Genomic DNA, 17,978 nt, shown 5'->3' with positions numbered 1-17,978 from the left:
TTAAGCTCTAAATTAGTAGAATACTATATGTTATAATATTTGTTTTAAAAAAAAAACTTTATGCCTCCTATGAGAAATATCAGCCTGATAGTGCAGTGAAAAATAACCAAACACAGATATGCAGTTTTGTCGAATATGTCATTGAATTCAATGACATAAAGTAAAAGGTAAAACAAATCATTAAGGTGGATCACCTAATATTAAACAATACAGGTTACAAGTACATAGGTGAAAGGTACAAGTGTGATCCCCCTGAGACTGACTAGAAATTTACATGCAGTGAACATATCAGAGTACATGTAAATATGCATATAAAAGTATAACATAAATGAGTAAATCCTTGGAGGCGTCCAAACAATTGCGCCAATCCAAGAAACGTATGACAAGTTATAAAATAATATAAAACCAAAAACCCAAAAAAGGGTGGGTGGTGGGTTTTTTTTTCAAGGCACTACCAGGCTAACAAAAATGGCGCAACAAAATCAAGGATTTTGATTGGGTTACTCTGTCAAGAAAAGCAAAGCTTGCGATTTCGCAATGAAAGGTTATTTGATAATTGCGCTGCGATAAAGGCGCATATCCTGCAGACTGCGCAGAGATATGCGGAATTATCCTAAGATGTAAAATATATTTCTCATAGCGGCATAAATTGAATTATCTGTGATAATATTGTTGTGTTTGAGTATATTTTTAACCTTATCCTTTATTCCTTCCTTTGCTAGATTGAAAGTATCAACAACAGATGACGCATCTATGTTTCTTCCTGATAGTCCAGAAATGAAATCTTTCATAGGTAACTGTTTAACAGAATCCATTATGTTCCCTGTAAAGGACAGGAAAAAATAAACGCTTGATATCGTACATGTTAATAACAGTGCTTATGCTTTATTCTCTTTCCCGTCTGCAATTTCAAGGTTAAGTAGGGAGTGTATATGTTTTTATCGTGATTAATTTTAGAAGAATTTGATATCAATATTGATTTTAAACTATTGAAATCAAACTTATATTACTAATATAAGTGCGTGAATTTTTATGAGTTTGTCATTTTCATAACATGTCACCTTCATTTATCAATAAATAATTGGAACCTTCATTTGTTGAATTATTACATCATTTCCTTTGATGGTAGACCCCATTATAATTCTATCATCCTTATAATGACCTTGAAAGCAAACGATCGCATTTTAGCTGACTTGTTACATGTTCATTGTCAAGCCTTTATTCTAATACTGAAAATGACAACGGAAAGTTTCGCCTACCTGATAAACGTAGGGTCAGGGATCAGGGGTCACATCCTAAACGCTGGATCTCTACCTTAGAACTCTCAAGGTTCCAAGTTTTATCCCCTCTTTACATATTCACATTGTTTATGAATTTAGATCAATCGCTATTCGATTTTTTATCGTTTACATTTACATTAACGTGGTGTCGCCCGCGTTGCGCTGTGGTTAGAGAGTCTGCTCTATCCTAAAAAAAATACTATATACTAAGTAAACAGTTGATCCTAAATGTCGCGTGTTCGACGTGGCACGTGGAGACAAGTTTTTCTGATTGGACCGTATAAACGGAGTTCCAGTGTTGCAGACGGTACTGGAAGGAAAGTGATCCCTTACTGCTCAATGGCCCTGAGTGCGAAGAAAAAAATTTGCAGCTCTCCATGACCAAGTAGTGGCATCTCCATATGAGTGAAAAATTCTTGAGAATTGCAGCATACAATCAATCAATCATTCATTTACCTGTGAGTAAAGGTTCCATTCTTTTCCTCCTTCGAACGTTTTCTAGGAAAATAAAACACTACACGCTTAATGATTAATGTGAACATAAACAAGTATTTTATGTATTAAATAACCATACACACAAATCTAAAGCGACACTTTGTTGTTTTTTTTAAATGAAGAAATTGGCATGATTCACACCTTAATGCTAAGCATTTTCACCTTTTGAGTTCGTAATGTTCAGCTTAAATGTAAGGTTATCCAGAAGATGTACACTTGGAAAACAGGTCTGTGTGGATAAACTGCATATCTTCAATGACAAACTCGTCCTTACGGTTTTATTTTTTGTCACTTCAAAAAATCCCGATAAAATGGCACTGGATTCTTTGTTTATGTCGATTGTCTTTCCCGGTATTTGTACTCGTCCGTCTTTAAAATTAAAAAAGAAATACATTGATGCAATGCTCATCTAAATCATTATGTTCTGTTGGTCTAGTCATTACATTTTTTTCAATATGCATGTTTTTCTATTCAAAATGTTTATCGTCATTTGTGGTACATGTACTATCATATGCATAGGGGCTTGGTTTGAACATGAATGAACCACCTTTACTTGTCAATGCTTCCATATATAATTATCAATATATATATATTCTTTAATGCTTTTATGTTAGTTAAAGAAGTGTTCTACAGGTGTCCCCCCAATATATAATCCCATTTTGTCTCCATTCTACCGCTGGACCATGATCTGAACATTTACCATTTCCAAGACTACAATTTCCACCTATATACCAGTTTTATTGACCTATTGATACTTGAGAAAAATATTTTACAAGATTTCTCCCAAGATTTGGCCAAACCCTGCTCCCGGGACAATATATATAAACAATAAAACGTTAATCTTCAACTACAACTTTCTGGCCATCCCATTGAAAATGTTAGAACAGAGATATTATTAGGTGTTCACATTGATCATACTCTTCAATATACTTCGCATGTAGATGCAGTTTGCAAATTGATGCCAACCCCAAGGCCTTCGACAAAGTGCCACACCAGCGGCTGGCTAAAAATTTTCACCACTATGGTATCCGTGGCCCACCCTTACTTATAAATTATTTACCTTACGAAAAATTAAAAAGTTTCTACCATTGAATACTAGAAAGCTATTTTATAATGCATTTATTTTACCATCAATTTTATATTGCCTTTCTATTTGGGGTAACTCTCCTCAAACTCACATCGATAGAATATACAAACTTCAGAAACGAGCAGCTAGGATTATTTTAAATGAAAAATATGATTCACCTTCAATGCCATTGTTTAACATTTTAGGCTGGTTAACAGTTTACGAACTTCTATATTTACAGAAAAGCATTCTAATGTTCAAAATATTTCATCATATGTCTCCGGATTATATGCATGATTTTTTTGAATTTCAAAGTTCTGGATCATACACATTACGCTCAGAGACAAATTCAGAACTTCGTTTACCAAAATATAAAACAAATTTATTCAAAAATTCTTTACAATATTCGGGGGTTATTATCTGGAATGAGTTGCCTATTAGTATTAGGAATTCCCAATCCCTTGCAATATTTAAAAGTAGTGTTGAAAATTTTTTACTTATGAAACGTACTGGTTCTACATGAAATTTATGTTTTCCTTTCTTTTCAATGAAATGCCAATATTTAATTTATTCTATTGTAACAAAGTGTTTATATTTTATTGTTTCATGTTTGTAATTATTGTCTTTAATGTATAAAACATTGTATATATGTTATAAAGAAGGCCCTGAGGAAGACTAGTGCTTGCACTAATCGGGTTACCTTCTATAAATAAAGTATTATTATTATTATTATTATTATATTGACTTTACACTACAGAGGTAACTTGCAGGTATCCAAGTTTTTTTGGCCCAGTAAATCCGAAGAATTTAAGATTTAAATTTTTTCCCCATTCATTTTAATGTACATGTAAAACTTCTCTATTGTGGCCCTATTTTTTTCCCTTGGGATCATTAAATTGAATATGTTTCCCTTTCTAATTATTTCCCTCTGTGATAACTACTTGAAAGTTAGCGGAGTTGATTTCTTCATCATTCTACCGTAATGTAAATTACCCCCGGTAGGCAGATCGATAGGTCAGGAGCTAAGGAGGCATAATATGCATGCAAATTTCGTTCGCATCTGACTCTGTGTCTGACACTAAGGAGACCAAATATGCATGTAAATCTCGTGCGGCTGCCTTTGTATTTGACGTCAGTGGGCGAAGACTATTGAAACTGATATGGGAGTCCTCGTGTAACTTAAATCTATGCCTACATTTTTAAAATCTAAATGTACAATTTTATTTCAAAATGAAATGGAAATATACGGAATCATTGTCTATTTAGTATAGTATATACCAGGAACATCAACGATAGTGGGAAACATGGGATAATTTATATATAACAAAATTCGCCCGATATGCAAATTATCCCATGTTTCCCACTATGCATGACATACTATACTAACTAGACTGTGATTCTTTACATATTTTATAGCTAAACCCCTTCTACCGTTTTTTTTCCTGATCAAGTTGTTCTGAAATGAAATATATGGAGATAACGAACAGTATTTAAGTTCAAACGTCAATTAAACAATACAAAATTGGAACAGATCAAACACGGACCTCAAAAAATCAGAGAGGTGGGATCAGGTGCCACGGGGGAGTGAGCATCCCCTGTCGACCGGGTACAGCCGCCGAGTACTCTTTGTTATCATCGGAAAACTGAGAATAATTCGTCGAAATGTTCTATCAACTTCAATTACAATTTACCCAGTGGTTCTTGAGAAGTTGAAAATGTGAAAAGTTTAGATAAACAGACAGACTGACTGACAGACGGATGTCACTGACTGACACCTGACAACACAGAAAAGCTCACTTGAGTTTTTAACTCAAGTGAGGCAAAAAAAAAATCAAGTGAGCTAAAAAGGCAAAAAGGTAAATCATTCCACAGGCTTCATGAATAATTATAGGTGCATGGACACAGATTTGAAGTCAATATTTTCTGTATAATATCACGAGTGATATCTTGTAATAGCATTTTACAAGAAAATCTATTAAAAATCTTATTACATCTAAAAGTGATTGAAACTCTGCAGGTATCGTCATTCCGCGCTCAGTGTTATGTAAAGAGATTTGCAAATTGATCACACCCGTGAAAGTTACACAGTATTTGTAAACAGAGCACAAGCTCTGTTATTGTTGATGTTTACGATTCAACGGGTGTGTTCCTTTGTTAAAGTCTGCTCACCACAACTGCATGAACCGACAATATACTGTGTTTATGTTTTGCTTTCAAACATTTTCACTCTGAATTTTCTGGACTATAGTTTTAATATTTTTCATTACTAAACAACAAGTTTGTCACTTTTCCTAAGTATTAAGATTAAAATTAAAATTCGTTAAAGTGCACGGATGTGTCAATCAAACCCATCCAAATATTTATATTTCAATAATTTTTAGATGAAATAAGATTTTTAATTTATTTTCGTGTGAAATGCTATTAAAAAAAATAAGTAGTGATATTATGTATCAACTTCAAATCTGTGTCTCTGCACCTTTAATATTTAAACAAAAATATCTGTGAATTTCCTAGCCTGTCAACCTGTAAAATCACGTAGTTATGTACGTATACTAGATAAATATACATACATTTTAATCAATGAGACATGTACAATTACTTGTTTTACAGGAGTTACATAAAACTTGACGTTTAGGACCAAGATAGTAAGCCTAAATGATACTTGCCTTGTAGACGCAACTCTTGTCTGTAATCTTGAAGCGTAATGGAAATAATTCCTCTCTGTGGATTGCAAAGGATCGAGAAAGACAAAATTTTTAATGACATACCGAAAGGTATATTGAGATTGCACTGTAATCCCATGCAGTGTTCAACTGGAATACAAGTATGTCCGTAGCCTTTGGAAATGCCTTTTCCGAAATTGTCACAAACTGTACAAAAAGTATGAAAGACAAGCCATTTTAAATTAAAGTGTGGCATAGATATTATAAATAAACTGAATACTTATGAGCATAATTGTGTACCCATTAACAACATTTTCAAATACGTATAACTCCGCCATATTTTTTAAAAACAGTTAAAAAAGTAATATGAAGAGTCAATATATTAACCTTTATAAAAGTATACTTAAGTATTCATGGTCTTTTTTTTAAAATTTCATTGTAACTAATATGAGAGAGAAAGAGAGAGAACCGTAACTAAAATTACCTTTTTCAGGAATGCTGTACAAAAGTGAGGTCATGGACATTTTATCACCATTTAATTCTATCCGATATTTTTTTGCGATATCTTGAAAAGTTTCATAGGAAGCGGATATTAGTGATTTTGTTGGTAATATATTAGTCGTGTTCGAAAAGATGTTTACTAATTTATTCAGCTCTGGCAATCTTGAACTTATTTCTTTTGCGGCATCAGTTGCTGACGATAAAAAGTCTTCAACCTTCATTTCACCTATGTTAAGTTTCCGAAGCAGACCTCTGAAAAAATAAATAAACATGTATCATCCAAGACTTTAGTCATATTTTGTATTAAAAAGACTTTAAGAAACTGATAAATAAAAGAAGTGATATTTATGTAAATGCATATACTTTTTATGTTCAATGTGAATTTTGCTAATACATGTATCTGCAAAATTTTACCCGTCAAGACTTCTTGAAACGAGGGGTGAATCCTTAAATGACTGTGTTATCGTCTGGGCAACAGATTCAACATTTTGAAATTTTGAAATAATGTCATCAACACCTGAAAAGGATGTTTCCTTGAGAAGAGAGCTCACAGATGAAATTGACTTGTTTGGCATTTGAAGGGATATTCCAGTGATTTGTTCAACTGATGCAGCCCCTTGCTGAATGTCTGATGCGACACTTGAGAGACCATGCATTATCCCATCGATTCCTCCACTCTTAGTTATATTCATTATATCACCGAATGTTTTTTCAACGCTTGACGCTAAGCCTGAAATCCCTGCTGTGGTCTTTTTTATTTGAGCAATAGTGGCTAATACATCATCCGACATTCCTAATTCTGTAAATAAATCACTCATTTCAGAAACACCCGACTCTACACTTTTTGCCATTCCAGCAATATTCTTTGAAATACTTTCCAGGTCGAAACTTTTACCCTCCATTCGTCCAATATCATGCACAATAGACCCTGCTGTATGCGAAACTTCTGCTACTGTCTTTGCACCGGTCTCAATTTGGCCCAAAACGTTTGTGACGTCACCAGACACCCCAACCCCGCTTAAAAATAAGTTTAAAGATTTCGAAGTATCTGCAATTCCACTTGCAATACTTGTTGCGTCCTTAAAAAAGTCTCCAGATCCACCATCAAAAGAATCAATAGTTGTTTGCAATGAGGAAGTTAAGCTAGAAAAACCATTAGCATCTTTCTGAATCTGACTGAATATCTTAGTATTCTCTTTTGAAACTCCTATGTCATTTAAAAATGAACCTAACTTTCCAGATAATACACCAATATTTGTGGAGACATCTTTTAGACCACCTAAAAATGAACCATCATCCTTACCAACAGAACCAAAATCAGCCAATGTATCAACAATGCCTGTAACATCATCTGCCCCCTTCTGAATTTTATCAAATATACCTGTTACGTCAGAAGACACACCAAGATCATGTAAAAGGTGACTGGTTGTTCCCGATATTTCCCCGACTGTGGAGGCGATAGTGTTTACGGTATCCTTAAAATCTCCGTTTAAGGAATTCCCCGATGTTGCGTCCTTTATAGTATTCAAAACACTACCAACACCATTTGTAACAGATTCGATAGTCCCTAAAGCATCAGTGAAAGAATTCGATATTCCAGCATCAGTCAAGACATTTCCAATGGTGCCTACAATTTCACCAGTATCTTTTATGATATCGCTGGCAATGTCAAGGCCATCACCTTGACCCAGGTCAATGTCACCTAAATCTCCAGCAATATTTAAACCCTTTCCAACAGAATTAGCCACGTTAGAAAATGTAGCAAAGTCGTCGGTAATATCTTTAGGTAGACCTACTTCCGTTAACAAAACTCCCACACTTCCGCCTATGTCTCCCAACCCTTTTGATATGGTGGAAAGTGATTCCATGCCTGATTTAAAATCAGAGAAAGCTCCGTCGTTATCGGCCATATCAAGAAACATATTTCCAAGATCACTAGCTGTATTTATAACACCCATAAAAGCTTTTGCAATTTTCCCAATTTTTCCAAGTATTGGACTGTCCGGCAAGATTTTCATTATAATATCAATTGCATGGGATTTTACCCAATCAAGTGCCCTTTTTGCAAAATCCTTTATTAATTCCTTAAATCCTTCACCCAATTTACCAAGATCATTCACACCAATATGCTTAAAAGTAAAGTCTTTGCATTCTTCTTTCCATTCAGGTTTTAAATCAACATTGTCTACGAAAGAGGACGGATCAATGTGATTAGCGGATTTTATCTTCTTCATAGCCAAATGAAAATATTCATCTTTGCATCCATCTCTACCGGCAGGACTAGCAATCGGTACACCAGCCTTTACGAACGTTCCAGATTCATTTATTTGTGTCTTTATTATGATGTTTCCGAGAAAAATCTCGAATTCTCGCAAATCATCAACAACTGGTCTGATTCGAATCTCATCTGATCTATTTCCTCTAAAAATCATTCCATTTACAGGCATCACAATCTGGAAAAAATTAAATAATCTAATTTAAATCTTAAACTTTTACTTTCGAAATTGTGAAACAAAGAATTTAAAGCGAAAATCTTGATAGTCCGGTTTCATGAACCTGTTTCTTAAATAATTGCCTTGATTAAGAAATGTAGTCTACATCACAGCATGTTTTCTGTATCAAATAATTTGAGAGACATTAACCTCGAATGCAGGTTATGATGTTATACTGATACATACGTAATGGACGTTGAAATCAAAACATCGCAGTTATCACGTTTACATTGATCACGTTTACATTGACTATAAAACTTGCGAAATAATGACTTTCAACAGGAGTTTTGGAAATTTATTAAATTTTATGAACAGACTACTAGAAATTTGCAGTAACAAAATATGAAAGTAAGCAGTCTGTTCAGTTTTGGTCGATATTTTCCGCTTCAAAATAAATTTTTTTCCCCATAAGTTCAAATTAAAGATTTAACTTTTTTTTAGGTTAGGTTATTTTGGAAGAAATAAAATATAAAGTTATTTTTAAAAAATGACAATAGCTTTCATTAAAATTACATAAAGTTCTGTGTCGGTAGGATATTTTCCTTATAACATAACCATCCTCATTTATTCAAAATTCGAAATAAAACATGTAGGCAATATTTATGAAAAATATAAGCAGCGTTTTCATCATTTCGTAAATTTTATGGTCGCTACAATGGCCTTGTCAGCAAATACAATTTATCATTGAGACAAATGCTGACTGACGTTTTCCATACTTATTGTTAGTCCATTATTTATACACTGAATTGACGACGAATCTTTCCGTTTATTCCCGATCATGACAAGGAGCACACGGCGGGTGTGACCGGTCAGCGGGGGACTCCTCCATGGCACCTGATCCCACCTCTGATGTTTCGGAGGTCCGCGTTTGCTCTGCTCCAATTTTGTATTGTTTTATGGACTTTGATATTGAATACTGTTCGTTATCTCCATATCCATCTTCGAGGTGAAAGTACACTTTTAGGTAGTAAGAGGTTGCAGGTATCAAATTTACTTCACGTTTACTTAAAAAAAAAAATTAGTATGACACTTTTTGAATTCAAGCTTGGTTGCTTTTCGTTTTTTAAATACATTGGTATTACTAGTGTACCAGTATTCGTAAAATAGACTACGACATACATCCCAGTTTCTAAATAGTGAAATGTCTATTCCAGGGTTATTTTGATATTTAGAGCCTGTTTTTGCTGGCCAGACGCCACATCCACAATTGTCATCGCAAACTCGTCTCTGGGATGGAAACTTTTTATGAAATTTTGTTCCAAAAACTTTCTGGACGTCTGTTTTTACGGTCTTGGTTCTGGAAAATTATGAGAAAACTATTGGTACATCATAGCAAAATGTATTTAAAAAATTTTGATAAGTGCAAAACATTGGGTTATGAATTCGTTCATGACTTTCACGACCCCTTTTTAAAATGTAAAAATACACTGTTATAAAACATATAAGGATACATGAAATATAAGTATAAATAGACACTGATCAACACCCCCCCCCCCCATAAAAAAAGATTTTCGACTTTGAGCTCACTTTTGATCTACTTTCAAAAACGTGCTACACTTTTCCCTTATCAATTCCTTTGGAAAAAGTGAGATTGAGATCAAAAGTGAGCTCGTCTAAGTTTTATGGCCCCCAGGCCTGTTCTTACCCAGTAAACAATAATCTGAAATGGGATTGAATTTCAAGTAATATTAATATTCATTTCAATTTTACTTACATGTCTTGCAATGAATCATATTTAATCTTCAATTTCTTCATGTCATCCATTGCAACTTTAAGACTTTTCATGAAAGGATACACAGTTTGTGAAACATCATCTAGGTTTTGTGAAAGCTTTATTATGCTCTGTTCGATGTCTTTTAAAGCTTGCTCAGTCTGTGTTAAGAAATAAAAATAATTCTTAAAATGAACTTTGAATCCGTTACTATATTCTGTTTAAGCAGATTTGTATCTTGTCCAATATTGTCAAGAGTGCAATATTGATGTACTTCAAATGAAAATATTAAAAAAATATATATATACAAAGCTAAAAACTTAAGGAGGAAAAGAAGCGGGACGATGACGTGATCAAATCAAATGGAAAAGCCTTTGTCCTTCAAAGGATTTGATCATGTGACCGACCTAATTCATTTCGAAATGAATTTTTGAGATAGGTACTTAATCTTTTTTTAAAGCTAGTTCTAGAATGTACATGAATGACTCTTGATATACATTTATTATATTTTCTATAAATTATGAAATATTTATTCTTTTGTATAATTATATAAAGTGTTTTTTTTATTTTGTAAATAACAACAATGAATTTTGAAATTACAAAAATCCATAGTAATTACACAAAAATAACGTATATATCAGGCAATGGATATTTTTAATACTTTAGTAACATGTACCTCTCCCTGCAGACCAAAGTCGTCTCCTCCCAGTAAATGTTGTCTTGTACTTTTTATTGATGGGAGAAGGTCTTGCAAATTCTCTTGAAATGCATTCATATTTTCTGATACTGAAAGCCACTCTGGCAGAGATCCTAAAATGTAATAAAATGTCGCCCTTCCATCATCAAATTATTGTTGATTGAAGATTTAAATGCAACCTTTTGTTAGTTCAGGAGTTGCATCAGATGCCCCAGTGTCGAATGCTTCATCATGATTGTAATCCGTTGAGAATCCAAAATAAAAAAAAGACCTTACTTTTGTGCTTAAGGTAGGATTCCTCTCATATTTCAATTTTAATGAAATTGCCACAGAATCAAGAAGACTATTTTACTTATTGATGGAAGCAGTGAAATTAAATTTGACCGTTTTATAGTAGAGAAAAGATAAGGTCAAGAACAACACCTTTTTCCTGAACATTGATAATAAAAAATACTGTTGCCAGTTGTGTGATCCTAAACTGTATTGAAAAAAGTTGAATGTTTTTCTTTTTACATAAAAAGATTTTTCCATAAAAGGCTATAAGATTATACTACTAAATTGACAAAAATAATTTAACTAAAATAGATATCGTCTAATGCAAATTTTCTCCACTTTCTTAAATTTTTAGGATATATGAGTTATTTTTATATGCTTCCTATATTTAAATTTTTCTTGTTTTCACACATTGTAAAGTTGTGAAATAAAGATTCAAAATTATACAAAAACAAAAAGCTTTGATCGTTTACTAAGAGGAAAAATGCTTTTTTCTGTATTCAGATTGGAGCCTTATAAAAACTAACATAGCTCTTGTTTGTTGGAAAAATCGCATTTATTTGATTAATCTAAGGTTTTCAGTCCTTTTTTATTAATCAAACTTACATTTGAAAAGTTCTTCAAGTCTTTGATTGTGTAAAAATTATAACTTAATTCATTGTTCTGCTATGATTGTGAGAGGCAGAAAAGAAGATATTTTCATACTCCACCATTCCGCCATAAAAAAAGTCCCTGCTTGTTTTCAAACGTGGCTTAGTATTTCTATTTAAAGTTGTACAAGTGTGACGAGGAAAGAAAAATATGGTCTTTTAAATTTCTTATACCTAAATTTATGAAACATATACCCCGGTAAGCAAATGTACTTTGACTTTGAATATTTCATTTAGTCAGAAACCAGAGAAGAACCCTACCTTAAGGGGAGGAAGGACCTTTAGCTGAAAAAATACCTGTCATTTAATTTTTTTCATATTTTGTATATATCTTATTTAGTATGTCCCACATACTATAAAGCAGACATATCAATAGGTTTCTAGACTTATTTCTGAGATATTGAGTGACAAATACCATACCCCACAGTGTCTGGGCGGAGTTTTGATTCTCCGTGTTTCTGGGTCCATTACTCGGTCGATAATTGAATTTTTTCAGCATAGATAAAAAATACCAGCGGAAATGTATCTTTTAAAATATTTTAGAGTATGAATAGGGTTAAACATTCGAAAAAGCAAGATTCTTTTGTAACACCACATCTGGAGACGGAAATTTACGTACTTTTTAAGACAACTTAAACAATAAAAAAAAATTAATTTGCAAAAAATCCTATCATTCAATATTTGAAAATTTACGTCGAAGTTCAAGTTCGTCATTGTATTGATTAACTGTAAATATATCGATTGGTGAAGCTAAGCTCAATATTGCACGGGGCAAAGTTAAACGAGACATGATCATGAGTAAAACGTGTCATGTTTACATTTCTCGAGTACGGGAAAACCCAACTATGACGTCACACATTTCTGAAATAAGCGAAATAAGACATACCCACAAAAGATTTCCGTCAACAACCATGTAAAAAATATTTTTGCGTTCTGAAATTCACAAAATACCCCACCATGTAAAGATTATGGCCCGTTTTTATGATTTTATACTACCTGTTTTCACCATGTATGATCTTACTGTACTAAGAGATCCACTATGACGTCATAGGCGCGCTGGACGCGCAGTGTAGGGGAACGGAAGAGTGGATTAATCTATTCCGTAATTTGATAATATTTGCCAGAAATTTTAAATGTTTTAAGATATCTTTATACTAGATGGTGAACGCAAACAAACAGTCAAAAAATTATACAAGTACTGTGGTTTCAATATCGTTTTGTACATGTTTTATCAGAGATTATGACGTAATTCAACTGAGTCACATGACCATACATCCTTCGTCCCCTTAAGCTGCTAATACGTACCGGGGGGTATTAATAAAAAGTTTGTTGTATCGACAAGGTTGTAGATTTATTTATATTCAAGAGGCTCATGGGATACATCGCTCACCTGCAAACTGTGGCGAGGAAAAAATCAAAAATTCATCCAGTACAGAAAAGCTGTAAGGACAGACGAGACGTTCCTCAATAATATGAAAAATTTTCCGAGGTTTTGTCAATGAATTATTACTACTTTAATATGATTACTCTCCAAAAATTGAGGTACATTACCAGGGATCTGTGCAAGATAGCAGAGGATGATGATATAACCCTTTGGGGAAAATATTTAACTTGCCAATATCACATTTTTTGTGTTTTGAATTTTTAAAGACAATTAGAAACCTGTTAAGAAATCAAAAAGTAATTAAAAATTTTGATATTTTTTCATATATTATGAAGATTTACAAACAGATATTTGAGGAACGTATCTTCTGTTCTTAATGCATTTGTAGTCCCAACCTACTCCTAAAAGGGGGTGGTGGTACGATTTGTTTCGGAGGTCCGTGTTTGCTCTGCTCCAATTTTGTATTGTTTTATGGACTTTGATATTGAATACTGTTCGTTATTTCCATATCCTTCCTTGAATTAACTTGAATCTATATTAATGAAGAATGCTTAATACAGATTTCTTTTACTTACTGTGGTTATTTTCCCTATATAACATTCTTGCTCCACCCTACCCCCGGGTTTCATGATTTGAACAAACCTGAACCTACACTACCTGAGGATGTTTCATTACAAATATAACCGCGGCTTTGTTGTTTTTAAGAAGAAGATTAAAAAAAAAATTTCCTACATGTATATATTCATTTGTTAATCTTTTATCGTCCATTGTAGCCCAACCCTACCTCATGGGGTCATGATTTGAACAACTTGCATCTACACTACCCGTGGATGCTTCCATATATTATAAATATGACTAATCATGACATCCTTGTTTTTGAGAAGAAGAATTTTAAAAAATATTTCCTTTATATTCCTTTTTCAAAATTTGATCGTCCATTATGGCCCCATCCGACCCCCGGGGGTCATGATTTGATCAAACTACTCATGATCATGCTTCCTGAGGATGCTTCCATATAAACATGACAAATCATGGCTTTTCTGATCTTGGGATATTTAGAGATTTTTCCTCTATCTTCCTTTGCAAAACTTTGATCGTCCATTGTTGCCCCAACCTAACCCTCGAGGGTTATGATTTGAACAAAGTTGAATCTTCACCACTACCTGAAGAGGATTCCGTATTAATTTTCTGACCCAGTGGTTCTTGAGAAGAAGATTTTTAATCATGACCATGTGGTTCACGAGAAGAAGTCGAAAATGTGAAAATTTTACAGACGAACAGACAGACAAACAACTGACAAAATGTGATCAAAAAAGCCAGAGTTTTGAAATTGTTCGATGATTGATTATGTTCTTTCGCTTAGAATCAACTAGAGACATTATGCAATTTGACCAGGATGACAATAGTAAAAGATAATCGACAAAAGAAAAGTGAAAGTCAGCTCGACTTATTCTATGATAAAGTATTGACTTACCGATAGGAAATTCCAAAATCCGCTGTCAATTAATTTGAATTCGGTGAAATAAATCCAATCAATGCATAAATTTGAAAGACTACTTATTTATAAAACTGTAATAATATACTGGAAGGGAAAAAAAAAGAAACGCATAGTAAACTTTTGAATGAAAATAAAACTATTTTTTTCGAATATGATTTCCAGATTTGATATCAAACATTTAATTCATCTTTAATCAAAAAGTTACCAAAATCTTATTTGACTTTGACTGATAATTCATGAGTTATTGAAATTGATATGTTGATTCCCCCCAAAAATTAAAATAAAAGTTCTCATCATCTCCCTTGTGCAGCAATAATATTTTTGCATATTATTACATGTATTATGTTCTCATGCGTTTCTTTTTCCTTTCAGTATATATAAATCTTAAATCTAAAGCCCACCGAAAAAAAATTTTCCCTTGTATAGACATGTCCTTTTTCAACAATTTATCAAAATTTACCCATCTGGGATTTGTCGCGTAATGATGAAAAAACCCTGAAAGATTTTATAGAATATTTCAAATGCAGATTGTTTCTTGCTAAGTTAACTTTAATCAGATAAGGTTGAGCGTTTTGATTTGAACAATTTCAAAGTTATGTATTTTATTATTTGTTAATTTATCTAGCTAGGTATTTTATCCACACTTCATATTATGTTTAGTTCCACATCACACACAAGGTACAAATATACATAATTACCCTGATCTGCAGATATAGTCTCAATTATTGCTGTCTTAGCTTCAATCAATCTTGACAGAGACATTTTCATCCTGCAAAGAGTATATATATTATAAAGATATGTTAATGCACATAAAATTCAATTGAAATTGTGATTTTGAAGCACAAACACAGCAAAATGCCTGGTACGTTTAACGTATATGTGATATGTATATGTTTCTGAAAACGTGTTTTTGCAGTGCTCATACGAATTATGTGAATCGTAGGTTTAGAAACCCCATGTAACATATGTTATGTGTAACCATACACAACACGTTCGTGGTACCATTAGCTGTGTATATTTTTGAAAATCATTCACTTTCTTTCTCCCTCTCGTTTGCTATCGTTTGTTCTCATATTACAAATCAACGAGGTGGATATCCTTTTATTTAAATAAATGTTCACCTTAGCTTTGATTCATCAATCTCTGCAAAACTTTGTCTTGGATAATCTGATAATTTTTTCTGAGCTTCTATAATGTTGTTGAAAGAGTCAACCATTTCTTTTTCAGCATATGGCAGTGTAATCATTGCTGCATCTGAAACCCTCTGCAAATGCATCAAGGTATTATTTGAAAAAGTCACTCTGCGCGCAAATTCAAGTTTTGATTATGAATTTCTACAGAAATCAAAAGATTAATTCCAATGTACAACAAAACAAAAATTATACAAGAATTTGTTTAAACTATTAAACCGTACATTATAGAATTCGACTGCGTCACTTTTCACAGATTCCGAGTAGGATTGTATTTTATTTGCCAGCTGCTTTGCATTCCTCAAAACTGGAAAATCGTTCAGAAGGTTGATTTTAGTCACAAATTCTGTAGATGCATTCACGAGTTTATCCATCTGTGTTGGAATTTTCTTGACGGACTCGGAAATCTCCCCAAATATTCCTTTACGTCCTCTGGCGCCTTCAAAGATGTCGGCCATTTCCTTTGCAGAGTTCACTATAGGTGATACGATGGTTCGAGCAAGCTTATCATATTCTTTCATCATATTGCCAGTTGCGTCAAAAACGTAATCCTACAAGAGATAAAGAGTATTCTTGTTAAACTTTGTCCATTATGAGCAGTTGGAGTTTTTTTTTCTGAGTCATTTGATTGAGATACAATAGAGGCAAAATTAGTATAAAAATTCTGTAGTGTGATCGAAAAACAGAGAAAAGAAGAAGAGCATTAGACACTAGCAAATAAATATTTACAAAATATTTCCAAGGTAATACGTAAATTGAATAATCTTATAATTACATTTTAAAATATTTGATTACAGCCATATCTTAATACAAATTTACGAAATAAAGTACGAAGTAGAACTGTCTGGTTTTTCAGAGGGTCTGTCGCCTATGAACAAGACCTATGAACACAAATCTAGATTGAATAGATCAAACAGAAAACAATATAAAATAACACAGCATCTAAAAAGTTTATTTGGCTTAACATCCATACGCTAAAAACTAAAAACAGGCTTAAGTCAAACTTCTGATTTTGAATACCTTAACTGAGTTTTATTTAAATTTTGATTCATGCAGGACTTGTTTTTGAAAAAAAATGTTTTATTGTCAAAATTATTTCAAAAATTTAAATATGTTTAAGTTTCAAGACAATATCTATATTTGTAAATTATGGAGATCTTCCATGCAACAATCTATTTGAATTTCCATGGACACAAACTGCTTCTCGTTATTAGAGAACCATCATTATTTCTGTATAATTAGGAAGCAAGATGTATTCAAAAACAAGATGTGTTTGTGAAACACTGATACCCCCGTATGGCAGCTTATGGCGACAAATGAACTTTCTCAAATGCACATCAAACTCCACTCAAGGTCAAAAGGTCATAAGTGTTGGTACCAAAGCTAAGGTCTTGTTAAGTGGAACACATTTGTTAATTATGAAAGCCCTGGTAGCAACTGTTAATAAATTATGACAAAGGTTTATGTTTTTAAAAAATGGGTCGAAGGTTAAGGTCAAAAATATTTATACGAACTGAAAGGTCTAAAAAAAATACACTTTCCAAGTATAAAAACCCTTGCTCCACTAGTTTAAAAGTTTTGGCATTTTTTGTAAAAGTAGGTCAAGCTCCATGGTCAAAAGGTCAAATTTGGTGATACTCAAAAAAAGTATTGTCAGAAAGAATACACTTGCGAAATATGAAAGTCATAGCCCCATCCATTTAAAAGTTATTAGCATAGTTTTTGCTGACAGACAGGCAGACGGACGAACAGGACAAACACATTTTTTGTTTTAATGCTTGAATCTCGTGAGCAAAAAATAATATAATAAATCTCTTTGTTTTAATTTACCTTCAACAGATTTAAGTTGTATTCAATATGTCCTTTGTAGCAAACGTCTATCAAAAGAATATTGGTCTGAAAGTTTATGATTCCAATGTGTGCTTCTGCAAACAGTCGGTCGTGCACGTCAATTCGAAAGAATCCCTGAATCGGAGCTTAAAATATAAAAATACTAAAAAGACATTTTTAAAATTGAAAGATACAAACACTTTCAAAAACAGAGACAGTGCTCATTCTTTACAAGAAATAATATACTG

Source organism: Saccostrea cucullata, unplaced genomic scaffold (genome assembly GCF_032062105.1).
Source record: "Saccostrea cucullata isolate Sc308-1 unplaced genomic scaffold, CSIRO_AGI_Scuc_v1 ctg17, whole genome shotgun sequence".
Lineage (NCBI taxonomy): Eukaryota > Metazoa > Mollusca > Bivalvia > Ostreida > Ostreidae > Saccostrea > Saccostrea cuccullata.
Note: the sequence above shows the minus strand (reverse complement) of the source record.